The sequence below is a fragment of the Mustelus asterias genome, chromosome 13 (assembly GCF_964213995.1).
Source record: "Mustelus asterias chromosome 13, sMusAst1.hap1.1, whole genome shotgun sequence".
In the NCBI taxonomy this organism is placed as follows: Eukaryota; Metazoa; Chordata; class Chondrichthyes; order Carcharhiniformes; family Triakidae; genus Mustelus; species Mustelus asterias.
In genome coordinates, this window is record NC_135813.1 from 87336477 (window position 1) to 87354614 (window position 18138).

Below are 18138 nucleotides of genomic sequence, written 5' to 3' on the forward strand. Positions count from 1 at the left end.
AGTGTTTTAGGTTTTGGAAATTTTGAAGGGTGTTATATTAAAGCCAAGACTTCTTTCAAAACTTATTTTTCTACCTTTTTCTGTGCTTTAACATTTTTCTTTTGACTGTTATAAACCACCAGTGGTAAAGCATGAAACACATAATTCATGAAACATGCCATCTGACAGATCTGCAAAAATTAACTGTCTTGGAATACTGACCAATAACACAACTTACCCTTGAAACTTGATTAATACCCTATCGTTAATTTAAAACTAAATGCAACTGTAATTCTGTTTTATAGGTGGATTAGTACAGCAATCAATAAGAAAAATTTTATCTGAGTGATAAATACATGAGAATATGACATTTTTATTGGATTAGAGCAGTAATTGTGAAGGTTGCCCATTTTGTCTCAATCATTTAAAGTCTTTCAATGTCTTTCATGGGTTCTTCAGAGTCCCACCATCAGATATTGTTGGAGGGAAAGGAACAATGATTAAACCACAACCTTAATATTTAACAGAACTGTCAACACTGGATAAATCCCAGGTTTGTGATTTCCAGTCATACTTGTGTACCCAAATACTTTTATCCGCCCTAAGAGTATAACCACAGTAAAATTGATACCTCTTACTGGAACCAGTGAAATAGCATTAATATTGGCATTTTTCTCTTGTATTCTTTAATTCACTTCTTCAAACACAGTTTGCCTGGCTGTGGAACTCATCAGTGCTTATTCCTGCTGAGAAGTGAAATCAAGAAAACACTGTTGAGGCAGGCCTATTCCTGCACACAGAGGTAGTGAAAGTTATGAAATTATTTGGCCTATATAAAAACATAAGGTGCGAGATGACAATCTTAAGATAGAAAACTGCAATCACACAAGTAGATCTTCTGCCTAATACACATTTTGATAGATCTAGTACTTCTAGATATCTTTGCTCCTCCACAATTCCTGGCTCCTTGTCACTTAGAGAAAAAACTCAGATCGATCTTGTTAAGATCCAAAGTAGATAACCTGACACCAAATGCGAACTGCCATAAATACCGGGTGGCATAAATACTGGGTGTTCCAGTTTCCTCCCACTGTCTGAAAGACGTGCTGGTTAGGTGCATTGGCCATGCTAAATTCTCCTGCAGTATACCCGACCAGGCGCTGGAGTGCGGCGACTAGGGGATTTTTACATTAAGTTCATTGCAGTGTTAATGTGAGCCTACTTATGACACTAATAAATGAATAAACTTAAAAAATAGCAGTAGAGGCAGGGTGCTTTGCCACAAATGGCTCACCTCCTGACTTTTCAAGGAATCTTCACCATCCACCATTGGTTCAAGCCAACAGAGATAATTAAATTCTTACCTGGTTCAATGTGGTTGCAACACTGCTCATTATGGCCAGAGCAGTTTGCTTGATTAGTGACCCTGTTACTGCACTTAATATTCATCTTCTCCATCTCTGGTTGCAGCGTACATAAAGAAGTAGCAACAACTAGCCAAGTTTACTCTGACTACACTTTCCTCACCTGCCATCTCCAGCAGAGCAGTTATATTATGGAAACACTAATAACCTCCAAGTCACACACCATTCTGAAGTTACCAGCTCTCATTAGATGTAATCAACAGGGTTTTATCTCATGATCTCTCACTCCATCTGTTCTCCCCCACCAATGGGTGCCTGACATGCTATTCTCACAGCATACCACCTTCCTAAGCCAGTTGTAAAGTCAACAACTTTTGCTATTTGATTGAATGATTAATCATTAATTCCAAGGTGCCCCAAGGAATTCTTGGGAGGGTTGGTATCTGTACACCATCCCAACTTGGGATATGTATCTTTGACCTGGCTTCATCCAGGTGCAATATCCTGAATTACCCCATCTAAAATTATTGTGGATTACCATCAGCAAAAAAACTGCAGTAGTTGAGGAAGACAATCATCTTCTCAGGGCAATAAATACAACCTTGCTAACATCGCTCACATCTCAAGACCAAGCAAGAAAAGGAGTAACCTGTGAAGATGGGATTAAGGGGAAGGTGATGGCATGGCATTACATAGTCCCATCTTGCAAAATAAATTTCTGGTACCTCAAATCCTTCTGTTCATAACATGCTTGACTACTACAGTCAGGGACTGCACAGCTCGGCGTATTTGCATTTGTGTGCAACTCCTCCTGATTTCCTGCCACTATGTTGGTGGGAGAAAAACAGAAACCACGAGGAAACAGCTAGAAATGGGCTTTCACAGTTTCTCGGTGACCTCTGTCAATCTTCTAGCAAAGTTGTGGTGGAAATATAATTTTTGCAGGATCCTCAACAAAATGATTGTGGCATTTTTAACCAAAATGCTCATGGGAACAGCCCTACAGCAATAAAACAGGCTACATCTCAGCACACATTATTTCTAGTTTTGAGATAAGCTAATGATGGCTGGTGTGGGAAATTCAAGATTTGCCCTGGAAGTTGGAGTTGGAACATGGTGTTAGCACCAAGAAGCAGGAACTTTATTCTGCATATAATTATGCAAAATCAGGCTTGAGAGTGTGTAATGCTACACCGGCTGCCTGGGGAATATAGGCACTATTGCATTTCCCAGCACCAACATCTTCCACTTTCCTAATCATAACAAACAGCAGTCGGAGTACATGATGATATAGTACATTTACATTTTTGTCAATAGTACCCAGCTCCTGACAAAATGTCTAAAACATAGCACTGTCATAACTAACACCTTGTTCCATCAGAGAGACATGTACAAGGCCTCACTCTCGCTCCAAGCACTGTGACCTACGTCATCGTCCAAGTTAGGAAACTACAAACGCATGCGTCTCACCTGCGATGGCAGAATCTGACAACTGCTGGAGAGACCACTGTTGAATCCGCTCTATGATTAACATCAATGTGGCCCCATAGCAGCGATGGCAACTGAAACCATGCTGGAAGAAAAATCAATGCTGAGGCACTCAAAGACTCTGATAAGAGAGCCCTATTCAGTCAGTGACCCTGAGACGCAGTGTGTTCACAGCACCTGGTGTGCCCTCAAGGCCTCCATAATCAACACCTGCGCCGAGATGTTTGGTTACTGGATCAGGAAACACCAAGACTGGTTCAATGAGAATGACCAGGAGATCCAGGAGCTGGAAAGCCACAACCGCAAGGCTTTTCTGAACCTAAAACTGTAACCCAACTAGAGAGCAGGAAAGCAGCTCCGCAGATGGCAGAAGTCCGAAGTCCAAGAAAACACACAACCTAAAAAATAGATGGTGGGTCTAAAGTGCAGGAGATACAGCAGTTAGCTGACAGTGATGTTGTACAAGGTTCCTTTTCTGTAGTCAAGACCACCTACTGCCCAAGCACCCAAGGATCCACTCCACTGCTGGCCAAGAGATGCTCATCAAGAACAGAAATGCAGTCAGTGCCCACTGTGACACAAGATGTACATGTGGTGTTTGTCATAGGATTTGTCATCAGATGATATCAGGTGATTCCTGTACCATTTATGCATCAAAATAAAACATTGGCACTTGTAGAATAAAGGTTTAATCATAGAAACCCTACAGCACAGAAAGAGGCCATTCGGCCCATCGAGTCTGCACCGACCACAATCCCACCCAGGCCCTACCCCCATCTCCCTACATATTTACCCACTAATCCCTCTAACGTACGCATCTCAGGACTCTAAGGGGCAATTTTTTTTAACCTGGCCAATCAACCTAACCCGCACATCTTTGGACTGTGGGAGGAAACCGGAGCACCCAGAGGAAACCCACGCAGACACGAGGAGAATGTGCAAACTCCACACAGACAGTGACCCAAGCCGGGAATCGAACCCAGGTCCCTGGAGCTGTGAAGCAGCAGTGCTAACCACTGTGCTACCATGCCGCCCAACCACTGTGCTACCGTGCCACCCCTGTAGTGCTGCTGTTCAAAACCGCCCCTGTAGTGCTGCTGTTCAAAACATATTTTTTGGGCTTACAGGGGGGCACAAAACATGAGGTCAGTACCCTTCTATATGCAACTAGAGATTTAATTGATGCCTTGTAGTGAAGGAGCCCTCAGTATCCTAAAAGGATTTTGAGGGCCTTCAATATTACCAGCCCTATGAAGAATTTGATCATTGAACAGATGAGATTCAACCAAAAGGGGCTAAAGACCAGGCAAATCCATCAACTCATTTATTAATAACTTGCATAGGCTGGCCAGTGGTTGATGCTACAGAACTTGAAAACATGATTTACTTCGCAACCACAATGTACTTGGCATGCCCGATGAGGTGCTGTTGGGTAGCTTTCAAACCAAGGAGGATTTCATGTTAGAGAAGGCTGAACAATTTACAAGGCAGGTGGAACTACATAAGAAGAATTGGGGTGTATTTTGGAGAGATGATGAGGCTCTAGTTGATTCAGTATGTAGGCCCATTGAAAAGGCTGCCAAAACTGTTGAAGGGGCTGGGAAACCCCTTCCAACTATTTTAAAATGTTCCAGATGTGGTGCCAAAAAGCAACATTGCTGCAGAAAATGCCAAGCAGAAAGTTGGAAAGACCAGACATTGTAAACAAACCTGCAGATTTAAAGGAAAAAACATTGGAACAAGCTTCCACCAGTTCAAGTGCAGGAAACTGGAAATTTGGCAATTTCCTTTGAGAAATCAAAGATCTTAATAAACAGTTTTGATCTGTCAAGCTGGAAGTCAAAGGTTACAGAAAAGAATTTAAACCGGACACTCGGGCTGGGGTCACAATCTTATTGGACAAATTGGGCGAACTTAAGGATGCTGAGATTAGGCCATCAAAAATAAAACAACAAGGGCACAGACCTCAAAATGAAGGGTTAGATCACTACAACCCTTAGAGATAAGGATAAAAAAGATTAATGAAACTGTTTATATCTTACAAAATCAGCAACCTTCTCTGCTCAGGGAAGCATGTTCAGGACTTGGTCTTTTACAAAGGATTGATGGGCACAGGATGACAGTAGAGCCACATTTAGGAATGAATTTCTTAAGTTATTCCATGGACCGGAACAAAATATCACATCACCCTTCTCCTGTATGTCAAATGCATCTGCTTAACTACTGCTAGGAAAGGACCACACCCACTGATTGAGAAAGAGCAAATCGACAGGATGTTGCATCAATGAGTAATTCCCCTGTTAAAATGCCTACAAAATGGTGCCAGGGGCTAGCGACAGTCCCTAAATCAAATGACATAATCAGGCTCTTGTGTCGATACCGGATGTCTTTTGTTGATGATGATCTGGCAAGGTTGTCCAAAAGTGTTCTTACAAAGCTGGATGCCAACAGCAGTTTTTGGCAGATCCCTTTGACTAAGAATCAAGGTTGTTGACAATGTTTATCACTTCCTTCAGTTGCTTTTGTTTCAATCGACTTCCCTTTGGCTTACCCTCTGCTCCAAAAATCTTTCAATGCCCTATGTCCAACATCCTCAATGACAGTAAAGAAATTATTTGCCACATGAATGAACTGCTCACCCACGGTGTGGCTAAAGAAGGACACAATCACAGAATCCAGGAGGTTTGAAAAGTGCTTGAACAAGAAAGCCTCACTCGGAATGAAAAGTGCAAGTTTGGGAAAACCACTATCAAATTTTTAGGCCATATAATACACAACAAAAATAGGAGCAGACGCCCAAAGGGCCAAGTGTGTTGCTGACATACAGATATTTTTTAGGCATGGTCAACCAGATGGGGAAATTCATCCCAAATCTGTCTGCCATCGACAAATCTTTACACGATCTGCAGAGAAAAGGTCAGCAGTGGTATTGGGGATTCTAACAGAAGAGTGCCGTTGACAGGAACAAACAGCTGCTCATCTCATTGAATGTGCTTTCACATTATAAGTCAAAACTATCGACGAATGACAGCTGATGCAATCATTTCAGTGTTGTCATGATGAGAATGAGGAGACACTCTACAGCAAACCCCAAAAGTGACACACAAATGAGAATACTCAAGATGAGGTCAGGGAGAGTAATAAAAGCATCAGACAGGCTCAACCTGTGGTGTTGTAATTTTGGAGGGAGATGATAGGAATGGAAATAGTTCAACAAAATATTTTAACAGTTTTGGGTGGAGAGCATAAAGGATTATGGTAATAAGGCAATGAGACTCCAAGAGAGCAAGGCAGAATAGTCTGTGTCCAGAAAACACTGAACTTACGTTGAAATTTTGGATATAAATAGGGTAAATTGTTTTAAGAAATAACAAATACTGACTACCTCCAAGTCAACCTGGAGGAAGTGAAACTTCACCAAGCCAGAAGACAACACAAGTAACGGGCAACAAGCCAAACCAATAGTCTTTGTAACAACTCACAGCTGCAGCTACTATTTTAAAAAGGTACTGACACACTCCTCTGCAGGAAATAGGTCAGTTTCCAATTTGAACCAGTCAGCAGATGTGAGAAACGGGGGATAAAACCGCTCCTCAGCCTTTCGGCTAAGATCAAGTGTCAGATCAAGCCCAAGATGGGGTACAATGCCTTATCATGCATAAAGTAAAAAAGTTTAAAGTTTATTTATTAGTCACAAGTAGGCTTACATTAACACTGCAATGAAGTTACTGTGAAAATCCCCTAGTCGCGACACTCCAGCGCCTGTTCGGGTACACTGAGGGAGAATTTAGCATGGCCAATGCACCTAACCAGCACGTCTTTCGGACTGTGGGAGGAAACTGGAGCACCCGGAGGAAACACACGCAGACACGGGGAGAACGTGCAGACTCCGCACAAACAGTGACCAAGCCAGGAATCGAACCTGGACCCCTGGCACTATGAGGCAGCGGTGCTGTATCACCGTGCTGCCCATATGTATGTATTATGTCTCTCTTGTGAGACCCACGAATTGGATTCAATTTGAATGTGGTTTTTGGAACAAGCAAGAAGATGGATTTGGGCTTGCCCCATCCGCTCTGCGCATTGGAGTAAAAATTTTTAAAAAGGATAATATGCAAACTGGCAGTAGCCCACATGTTTTTGGGAAGCCCCATGACACTGCCTACTTATCTCTCATTTCTGGTCTGTGTCCATTTTGGATACTTCACTTCAGCCTTTCGATCCTGAATATTTCTCAGTCGTTCACTACTTCTTGTGAACATGTGCAATTTTTGATAATGAACTTTTCCTTCATCAATAATGATTAGTCTCCTCTTGGTTTCCATTGTTATACAAGACCATGTCCTTGTTAGATTGTTGCTCTGCATATAACACTGGATATGTTTTTCCCACAAGCTTCAGTAAACCGTATGGCCAGGAACAAATAAGGATCCTGAGTCCACACTTAGCAGGTGCCAGAACAGGAGAGTTATCTTTCCAGCTGCAGCCAGCTTGTGGGCTGCCTTTGTGTTCACTGTCCTACAAAAGGCATGATGTGGAGATGCCGGCGTTGGACTGGGGTAAACACAGTAAGAGTTTTAACAACACCAGGTTAAAGTTCAACAGGTTTATTTGGTAGCAAATACCATCAGCTTTCGGAGCGCCGCTGCTTCGTCAGATGGAGTGGAAATCTGCAGACTTTAACCTGGTGTTGTTAAAACTCTTACTACAAAAGGCATGCAGTCTTGAACTGCCAATCCTGTTACTGGGTCAGCAGCATTGGGAGTGTCAGAGGAGAAACCCGTCTGCTTCCATCACAGAGGCTGCCCATGGACCCCCATTTCAGGCATTAAGCCTCTGGCTCCGATTACCTCCCTCACTTCCCCACAAATCCTGCTGGAGGGAGGTTGCTTTCCTGGAACTGGTGGGTTTCTTACGCGTTGGGCAAGGGGGCTGGTATGACTGCCTTTATAAGATGCTGACAGGCAATTTAAATTACCACAAATGGGGCCTTAATTATTTAAATAGACTGACACTTTGCTGTGGACAGCCAATCCACATTCATGATTGCCCCAGGGAATGCCCCATTGAACGCTGCCCTATTGCAACTCCATTTTCCAACGCCTCCTCCTCTCCCAAGCCTATTACACTGGAACTTGAAAATTCTATCTACTAACACCATCTCCACAGATGCTGGGTCTTTCCAGAATTTTCTGTTTTATTTCAGATTTCCAGCAGCCAGCCTTTTACTTTTGTTTCTATTCTTGCTCAAAATGCTGCTCTTTTACCTTCAGAATGAGTCCACGTGCCACTCAACCACTTTCAACACCAATTAACAGTTCTTTCCACGTTCTGATAGCTGTTGCTTGGTCACCAAGTCCTACTGCTTTGGTTACTGCTGTCTGCTCTTCTGTTTGCTTTGATCAAGTTTGTTTGCCAACATATGTTGCTCTTGTGCACTCTTTGACACAGTTTAAGTCATTAGTATTGCAAGATCATCCAATTCAGGCCAATGATGCAATATGTGACGACATTTATAGATAACACGTGAGTTACCGCTGAGGTAAAAATTAACTACCATTTAAAAACTGGCAGCAGGTACATAGACATAGAGACATGTAGACGTTAATGTGTGGCACATAATAAAACAGTGATGATTTTTAATTGAGGATCAAAGATTCACCTTCTTTCTCCTCACGTTAATACCTACATGTTGGTACTACTGCAATACCATCATTGCAAGCAGCAGTTTTAAAGCATGCAATTTTTTACCACCACAACATTATAATGCCCATTTGAAAGAGCAGTCAGATCACCTGGTTCCAAGTTGCTGTCTATTCTATTCTTCAATCAGTTGTCAGAAAATACAAAAACAGCACATATTGACTTGCTTTCTGAATTTTATTTGCCTCATTATGAGGAAGAACATCACAAAGTGCTTCACAGGATAAAATGAAGTATGACACCATGTCACATGAGGATATTAGGTCAGATAACCAAAAAACTTGGTCAAAAAGTTAAATTTTAAGAAGTGGAAAATCATGTCTCACAAATTTGATTGAGTTTTTTGAAGGGGTAACCAAGAAGATAGATGAGGGCAGTGCAGTTGATGTTGTCTACATGGACTTTAGCAAGGCCTCTGACAAGGTACCGCATGGTAGGTTGTTGCATAAGATTAAATCTCACAGGATTCAGGGCGAGGTATCTAAATGGATACAAAATTGGCTTCTTGACAGAAGCCAGAGGGTGGTTGCAGAGAGTTGTTTTTCAAACTGGAGGCCGGTGACTAGCGGTGTGCCTCAGGGATCAGTGCTGGGTCCACTGTTATTTGTCATTTATATTAATGATTTGGATGAGAATATAGGAGGCATAGTTAGTAAGTTTTCAGATGACACTAAGATTGATGGCATAGTGGACAGTGAAGAAAATTGTCTCCAATTGCAACGGGATCTTGATCAATTGGGCCAGTGGGCTGACGAATGGCAAATGGAGTTTAATTTAGACAAATGTGAGGTGATGCATTTTGGTAGATTGAACCAGGGCAGGACTTACTCAGTTAATGGTAGGGCGTTGGGGAGAGTTACAGAACAAAGAGATCCAAGGGTACATGTTCATAGCTCCTTGAAAGTGGAGTCATAAGTGGACAGAGTGGTGAAGAAGGCATTTGGCATGCTTGGTTTCATTGGTCAGAACATTGAATACAGGAGTTGGGACGTCTTGTTAAAATTGTACAAGACATTGGTAAGGCCACACTTGGAATACTGTGTGCAATTTTGGTCACCCTATTATAGAAAGGATATTATTAAACTAGAAAGAGTACAGAAAAGATTTACTAGTATGCTACTGGGACTTGATGGATTGAGTTATAAGGAGAGGCTGGATAGACTGGGACTTTTCTCTCTGGAGCGTAGGAGGCTGAGGGATGATCTTATAGAGGTCTATAAAATAATGAGGGGCATAGATCAGCTAGATAGTCAATATCTTTTCCCAAAGGTAGGGGAGTCTAAAACTAGAGGGCATAGGTTTAAGGTGAGAGGGGAGAGATACAAAAGTGTCCAGAGGGGCAATGTTTTCACACAGAGGGTGGTGAGTGTCTGGAACAAGCTGCCAGAGGTAGTAGTAGAGGCGGGTACAATTTTAAAAAGCATTTAGATAGTTACATGGATACGATGGGTATAGAGGGATATGGGCCAAATGTGGGCAATTGGGATTAGCTTACGGGTTTTTTAAAAAAAGAGCGGCATGGACAAGTTGGGCCGAAGGGCCTGTTTCCATGCTGTAATCCTCTATGATTCTATGCCTTATAGGAGGAGACAAAGAGAGTTGGAAAGGTTTAGGGTGGGAATTCCAGAGTTTGGGCTTAGGCCACTGAATCATAAGGGCGGCACGGTAGCACAGTGGTAGGGCGGCACGGTAGCACAGTGGTTAGCACTGCTGCTTCACAGCTCCAGGGTCCCGGGTTTGATTCCCGGCTCAGGTCACTGTCTGTGTGGAGTTTGCACATTCTCCTCGTGTCTGCGTGGGTTTCCTCCGGGTGCTCCGGTTTCCTCCCACAGTCCAAAGATGTGCGGGTTAGGTTGATTGGCCAGGTTAAAAAAAAAAATTGCCCCTTAGAGTCCTAAGATGCGTAGGTTAGAGGGATTAGCGGGTGAATATGTGGGGGTAGGGCCTGGGTGGGATTGTGGTCGGTGCAGACTCGATGGGCCAAATGGCCTCCTTCTGCACTGTAGGGTTTCTATGATTCTATGATTCTATGAAGGCACGACCCAGCACAAACTACAGGGATAGGGTGAGGTTGTAAAATAACGCCAACATGTAGGATGTGATTTTACGGCCTCGCTTGAGTGAGACCGGAAAATCCCACCCGAGGTCAACAGACATTTCTATTGTTTGCCCCTCGCCCGCTCCATTTCTGTGGCGGGCAGGGCGGTAGAATTCCGACGGTAATCCAGACATTTATTTTGCTGCACAGGTTGGCTTTAAGCACAAAATGGAAGATATGGTCAGTAGGAATGAAATGGTTCTTTAACAATGGCACTTTTAACCTTGACCTGAGAGATCAGACATGGCCTCAGTCTGATGTCTCATCTGAAAGACAGCACCTCCAAGAGTACAGCAGTCCCTCAGTACAGAACTGGGACTGTCAGCCAGATTTTTGTGCTCAGCTCTTTGGAGTGAAGCTTGAATTCTGACCCAGATTAGAGAGTGCTACCCACTGAGTCACCACTGCCACCAATGTGCATAACACAGATCTTAATATCTCAGGCTTCACTTTAGGTATAATTAATCAACGGTCAGTGAAAGCAGCAGCATAAAATAAAAAGTGACAGGGCAAGATGTCCTAAATCAATATTTCTAACAGTTAGGATATTGCCTTCAGAGTTTAAAAAAATAACTGCTTAATAATGGTATTTGTTGAAAGAAAACAATTTCTTGATATGTGGCTTTTTATTATATCATTCACGTGCTAACTGTATTGAATTCTGGCTATCCAACTCGATCCAAAATTATCCCCAAAGATTATCTTCACTAAAATTCCAATATAATTAAAATACATTAATTGTCTTTTTGGCCAGGATAGTGAGTTACTCCTGGTCTCACAGTGACTTCTGGTAGATGTGTGTGCATGCCTGGCATGCAGTTGACTGAAACTAGGATGAGGTTTGTCTGGTCAGTCAAGACTCACACAAACATAGTGGCCACTTGGGAAAGTACAGGATGACCTTGTTGTTAATCCCAGTGAGAACAGGTAGGAAGGGCTGAAAATCAGAGAAAATCTAAAAAGAGAAAAATAAGCATTTTTGAAAAGATTCAAAATGCTGGAATGCTAAATATTCGTTAAAAATCTCAACATGAGAGTGAAAGACGACAGCTTTATAAAGCCCACATGTACTTTTCTATGCATGTTTCATTAGCTGAACAATAACAATTCTTGCCCTACTTCTGAAAATGGTAATTGCTTCCCCTTTCATTCAACTGTACGCACACATGTCCGAAGAGATCTAGTGGGCAATCTGCTTCCAGTACTCTGCCAATTGCTAACTGTGCAGTATAAACTATACATGAGCAGCCTGGGTGATTTTCCTTTTTAGGATGGGGTTGGTGAGGGAAAAATGTTCCTATTTTGTTCAATCCCTCATTTTGGGAATTGGGAACTTGGTATTTTAAGAGATTATGTGTAGGTACTGGTTTCTATACATGTTTTTTCAGCAGAACAATTCTCAAGAACAATTAAGGATGAATAATAAAGCTGGATTTGCCAATGGCACCCACATCCCATGAATGAATTAATGTGGTTAAAAAAAAGTTTAAGGATCATATTAAAAAAACAGTTAAAAGGAATGGTGAAACATTTATGCTGTGTTCAGTCTTCCTGCACTAATGTTGTGCAACATTGCAGGCCAAGAGGTGCCTGTGAGCTACTTTGAAACTGCTGCCAGTGCTTAAATGTAATTAAGCATTGAGCTGCTCTGGGCTGAATCACTTGGCACATTTCCCTTCAGTCCTGTGTGGAAGGCCTTTGTGCAGCACCTCCCTTGACAAGGCTTGGCTACAACCAAGAACTTGCCTTGGGTGTAGCTACATAAAACACTTTTTATTTTAGACTTGAATTTCCTGACCTGAAACCAGTGATAAAGTGCAGCAACAACAAAAGTAACAGAAATACAAGTACATGACCAACTTGGCAATTACTGCAGTTTTAAAAGCTTAACAGCATATTATATTATAGAAACATAGAAAACTACAGCACAAAACAGGCCCTTCGGCCCCACAAGTTGTGCTGAACATATCCCTATCTTTTAGGCCTACCTATAACCCTCCATCCTATTAAGTCCCATGTACTCATCCAGGAACCTCTTAAAAGACCCTATTGAGTTTGCCTCCACCACCACTGATGGCAGCCGATTCCACTCGCCCACCACCCTCTGTGTGAAAAACTTCCCCCTAACATTTCCCCTGTACCTACACCCCAGCAACTTAAACCTGTGTCCTCTCGTAGCAGCCATTTCCACCCTGGGAAAAAGCCTCTGAGAGTCCACCGATCTATGCCTCTCAATATTTTATATACCTCTATTAGGTCTCTTCTCATCCTATGTCTCTCCAAGGAGAAAAGACCGAGCTCCCTCAGCCTATCCTCATAAGGCATGCCACTCAATCCAGGCAACATCCTTGTAAATCGCCTCTGCACCCTTTCAATCTTTTCCACATCCTTCCTGTAATGAGGCGACCAGAACTGAGCACAGTACTCCAAGTGGGGTCTGACTGTACTGTAATTGCACATTTAAACTCTAAACAGAATGAATATTGCACATTCTGACATTATGGTCAAACTAAAAACAGGTCTAATACAAAAGCAAAATCCCGAGGATGCTAGAAATCTGAAATAAAACCAAGAAAGAAATACTGGAAGAATGTGTCGGAAAACAGCAGTGAGAGAGAAGTAGAGTTAACAGGTTGAGATAATCATTTACCAGAATGCAACCTGACCTGCTGAGTTTTTCCCAGCATTTGTGTTTTATTACAAAGAGCTATAGTGGTGAGCACTGCTGCCTCACAGTGTCAGGCTTGAGTCACTGTCTCGTGGAGTCTGCACGTTCTCCTCATGTCTGCGTGGGTTTCCTCCGGGTGCTCTGGCTTCCTCCCACAGTCTGAAAGACGTGCTGGTTAGGTGCATTGGTCATGCTAAATTCTCCCTCAGTGTACCCAAACAGGTGCCAGAGTGTGGCGACTGGGGGATTTTCACAGTAACTTCATTGCAGTGTTAATGTAAGCCCACTTGTGACACTAATAAATAAATAAAAATAGCATATTGTGCCCAGTTCCGTTATTGAGAAATAAGGGAGACATTCCAGCACAGGGAGCAGTATTTCAAGGTTTCCAGCAAAGGGATCAGTGATTCAAGGTTTACTCCCAGGGTCTTCCTTAACGAGGGAGAAACATGAGCTCAGAAGTAGATGAAATTATAAAAAGCTATAAGATGGTGAATGACAGAGATAAATTAAATTCATGGAGGAACATTAAAATAAATTGTCAGATTCGGGCAAAGGATACAGATCCAAAGGCAAAATTAAAATTGCCCAGGAAATTCCCAGATAAAATTTGAAAGGCAAGAACATGAATCCTAAAAACAACTGAATGCTACATGATATTTGGGGATGGTGGAAGTGGGGGACAGGTGGGTATTGCATCTTTCTGTGTAAATTAGATAGAGGGTGTTTTCAGTATAAGGAAAGCAGTCTTCTTCATTGCCCGTTAATGTGGGAAGGTTTATTGAACTGATCTGCTTTCACAGGCAACCTCATGGCATAGTCACATGACTACAGAAAGCTAGAGGTATTAATCAAACTGGTTACATTTCAAAACCCAACAATGGGCAGAATTATAATATGATCTTGCGATTCATCTATCAGAGCTAAGGTGATAACTAACAGAAGCATTTTTAAAAAGAGGCTGCTATAATTGTATCAGCTTCCCATTCAACTTGGACCCATGAACTGAAAAGATTTATTTTGACACTTATCTCTCATCAGCTGATCAGACAATAGGATGATCTTCAAATTTCACAGGTGCGAGCCTGAAAATTGGTTTGAACATAATGCCCCAGAATGTCATTAACTTAACTTTCCACTGCTAGTTTTGTTAACCAACAATATTTCACAGAGATGCAACAGTAGAAGACCATGAAAAGTGCCAACAGAATGACCGCTGGATATATTTCTGTACTACACACTCTTCAGAAAGTAATTTAAAAGATATGTTAAAATAGATGCTGGATAAGGGAGGTACAATGCATTTGCAAATCCGATGGGAGATGTGGTTCCACACAAGGTGAGCCATGCAAAGTGACAAGATTTGGGAAATAAAATAGACAAATGATTACTTTTGAAAGTGGCTCACAAGTAATGTGTGGTCTTCAGCCTTGGCTGTTCACCTGGCTATACCCTGGTGGGGTGTGGGGATTGGAAATGTCTGTTTATGGGTCGTGGAAAAATTCTAAACTCTCCCAGTTGCTTACACCTGTGGAGAGGGAGTGTCTTTTTATGAATTCAATTACGCAAAAATAAAGAGTTTGTCATAGAAATCATAGATCATAGAAACCCTACAGTACAGAAAGAGGCCATTCAGCCCATCGAGTCTGCACCGACCACAATCCCACCCAGGACCTACCTCCATACCCCTACATATTTTACCCACTAATCCCTCTAACCTACGCATCTCAGGACACTAAGGGCAATTTTTTTTAGCATGGCCAATCAACCTAACCCACACATCTTTGGACTGTGGGAGGAAACCGGAGCACCCGGAGGAAACCCACGCAGACACGGGGAGAATGTGCAAACTCCACACAGACAGTGACCCAAGCCGGGAATTGAACCCAGGTCCCTGGAGCTGTGAAGCAGCAGTGCTAACCACTGTGCTACCGTGCCGCCCCATTTAGCAATGGGGCTGGCATGTCAGTATTTTGTATTTAATTGTGGTCTTTAAGGTCCACAAAACAACAAAAGGAGTTTGGGAATGCCTGGATTACAGTGTCTGGCCCTGTTATTCAGATACGAAGTTCAGTAATTTTTCCTGTGAATTGACCATGAACAAGTAACAGAGTGAAATAATTTCTAACCATGAAACTGGTGAGCTCAATGCATTCAGAACCATTAGGGGATGGGTATCTGGAATTTGGCTAGGACTCAAAATTTCAGTGAACTGAACTAGAACTTGGGCTTTTCACTCTAACTTCAATTCTAAAAAGACAAAAGCACAGATGATCAGAAATACAAAAAGTACAGCTTTTGGCTAGCCACAGACCGAAGATCTGAATGTTCATTGCGAACAAGCACAGGCCTACTACTGTTTAGATGTATCCTGATCTTTATTATGACAAAGAAACAGCATACTGGGCAAATGAATACTATTCCTTCTTAGACATTGGCCCTACACAGAAGAAAAGTGGATTGAGCACGAGATTGGACAAAATTAATGAATAACTGAAAGCAACTGCAAGGCATTAATCTAAACAACAGGGTTAGATGTTGTTAGAAGCAAAGCTCGTGTTGTTTGGAACCGTGATGTGAACTTCTAAATGAAATTAAAGCCGTGAAACTATTGTTTGGCATTATTGCTTTTAAGAATATAGATTGTCCTGTCTGGATGTGAGACAGAAATGCATTCAGTGCCAGTTTCTAGTGTTCACAAACAGCATGAAGGCTAACTGCCAGTGCATTCCAGACCCTTCACAAGCAAGAGTGTTCAAGCATGTTAATGACTCTGACATCTTTTACTGCTGATTTAACTTGTAATTCTCTGTCCAATGTATACAGAACACTTTTAAAGAGCCAGTGTCTTCATGAAAAAATATTGTGCAACCTTTTGTTATCTGGAAACAAAGAAGAGCCAGAGTAATGTATATTTCTCCTCATAATGATGTACCCAAGTGGCAGAGCACTGATGATTTACATAATTTCCCCAGTTTATATTCACACTAATTCTTTTTGTTAGCCTTATATCCCACATACAACCTATTCAACAGCTGCCCAAGTTTCTGTCATCATGGGTTATAGGTACTTGCTGTGAATTCTCTATGTCATATATAAAGGTTAAATCATGATTCTTGTTCATTTCAACCAATTAACACCAACCATATTTGGTGTTTTGGTATATGATTTATCCACAGAACCTAAAAACAGAAAGAAAATGGTTCAAAAAGGAGAGCATTTGACCCCTTGTGTCTGTGGGAGTTCAAAAAGAGCTATCCGGCTTAATCTCACTTTCCAGCTCTTGTTCTGTAGTCCTGTAGGTGATGGCACCTCAAGTGCATATCAAATGGTTTTTAAATGTGATGCGGGTTTCTGTCACTACCACCCTTTCAAGCAGAGTTTCAGACTCAAACCACCTTCTTGGTGAAAACATTATTCAACTTCCCTCTAATTCTTTTACCAATTATATTAAGTCCAAGATCTAGTATCTGTATCTAGATCCCTCAATTTTATTCACAATTAAATCTCCCCTCAGCCTCCTCCATTCCAAAGAAAACAACTATAAATGGCCTTCTCTTGCTCCTAATTCGTATGTCCGTACCCAATTTGCAGGGCAATGGAGAATGAACAGGAAAGCAGGACTAATTGGATAACTTTATCAAAGAGCCATCACAATCACAATGAGACAAATGGCCTCCATCTGTGCTGTATAGTTGTATGCTAAGTGAAAATCTGACTGAGTTGTTGGAGTAGTCTGAGTTTGAAGAGTTGGACCATTGAGGCAGAGGGTCTACATGCAGGTCTATGGACTACAATGTGATAATTTGAAAAAAAAAAGAAGAACTTCTAACATGATTCAAGTTACTCCAGAAATAAAATTAAAGGAATTTTAACCTATCTTGTGGGTCATTACCTGCACCAATGTGGCAAACATGGAAGGAACAAATCTGCTTCACGTCACAATCCTATGAATCGACAAATGGTCACTCATGATACGACAATCCCATGAATGTAAACCTTAATCTACAAGGCCCCCAGGCTATCTTTATAATTTAGAGTGGCAGGATAAGCCATTGATGAAGGGGCTTCACTTCTCAATTAGGTGACCCAATTTGTGTAAAACGGCTGCTCGTGACCTTCTTCAAGGCTGCATAATTTGAATTTAAAAGTGAATCACTCTTTCCTGATGGATTTCAATGGGAATTGCCTGCGGAACTGTGCTCCAGCTAAAACAGAAATATGGCACTGCTAGGTCATGAAAGGGATAAAGTCCAGCCAGGGGCAAGCCATGCCCTCCAAGATAAAAAGGGCAAAGACAGTCTGTTACAAGTACAATCAGAAGCCTATAATGTGGAAACCATGAGTGTATCGTACATATAAGCACTTAGTGAGCCAAGGCATCAAAGATCACATTAGTAACATGTTATGAACATATTACCTTAGAGTGAGATAAAAGCATTCTCAATTTATACAGACGTTGTATTTTCAAAAGCTTAAATAAATTACAGCAGCTTTTATTTGTTGGGAAACAAGAGACAGCTCACTCCTGTCACTGAATACACTGGAGCTGAAAATCCAATGGTCGCTATCCTGCCAGTTACATTAGAAGGTTGCCCACTCGATGCCCTCCAGTGCTTAACCTACCAGAGCATCTGTAGCTCTCCTGAATATGTATTCCAATATATTTCATTGCCAAATCTGTAGCAGCTGAAGCAGTACTTTAATTTAATCTATTTTATTTGTAATTCTATATTTTATAGCAGAAAATAAAACCATACAACAATTTCATTAGTTTGCCTCTGGCTTTAGAATAATTCTCCAGCTCAGCCACAGCCAGCCGATGTTATAGCCTCTGT

At 41.8% G+C, this 18138-nt stretch overlaps 1 protein-coding gene across 7 annotated transcripts in view; it reads right to left on the reverse strand.

Annotated features, from left to right (window-relative positions):
* Positions 1–18138, reverse strand: part of tango2 (transport and golgi organization 2 homolog (Drosophila)) — a 163903-nt gene that overhangs the window by 118257 nt on the left and 27508 nt on the right. The window contains exon 1 of one of the 7 annotated variants that reach the window (XM_078227234.1): positions 8099–8228. The exons of the other annotated variants lie outside the window; for them this stretch is intronic. The gene's annotated coding sequence lies outside the window, so the exon portion shown is untranslated. Of the gene's footprint in view, positions 1–8098; positions 8229–18138 lie in introns of those variants that run through there. 7 annotated transcript variants of the gene reach the window in all.